Source organism: Myotis brandtii, unplaced genomic scaffold (genome assembly GCF_000412655.1).
Source record: "Myotis brandtii unplaced genomic scaffold, ASM41265v1 scaffold919, whole genome shotgun sequence".
NCBI classification, from domain to species: Eukaryota; Metazoa; Chordata; class Mammalia; order Chiroptera; family Vespertilionidae; genus Myotis; species Myotis brandtii.
The window spans coordinates 80,238-80,679 of record NW_005371786.1 but is presented as its reverse complement, the minus strand read 5'-3'; positions in this window follow the sequence as shown (position 1 = coordinate 80,679).

The window sequence follows — 442 nt, the reverse complement described above, 5'->3', positions numbered from 1 at the left end:
TTAAATCTTTATTGTTGAAAGTATTACATGTGTCCCCCTCTTCCCCCCATTGACCCCTTCTAGCCCACCCCATCCCCCACCCCAAGCCTTCACTACCCTATTATTTGTGTCCATGGGTTATGCATATATGCATATAAGTTCCTTGGTGTATATATTTTATTGATTTCAAAGAGAGAAAAATAGAGGGAGAGAGAGATAGAGACATCAATGATGAGAATCATTGATCAGCTGCCTCCTGTGTGCCCCCTACTGTGGATCAAGTCTGACACCTGGGCATGTGCCAGACCTGGAATCCAACTGTGACCTCCTGGTTCATGGGTCCATGCTTCATCACTGAGCCACACTAGCCAGGATATTTATATATTTTAAATGTTTATATGATAAGCTTTTCTTCTATTCCATAAGTTGTCTTTTCATTTTGTTGATGGTTTCATTTGCTGTT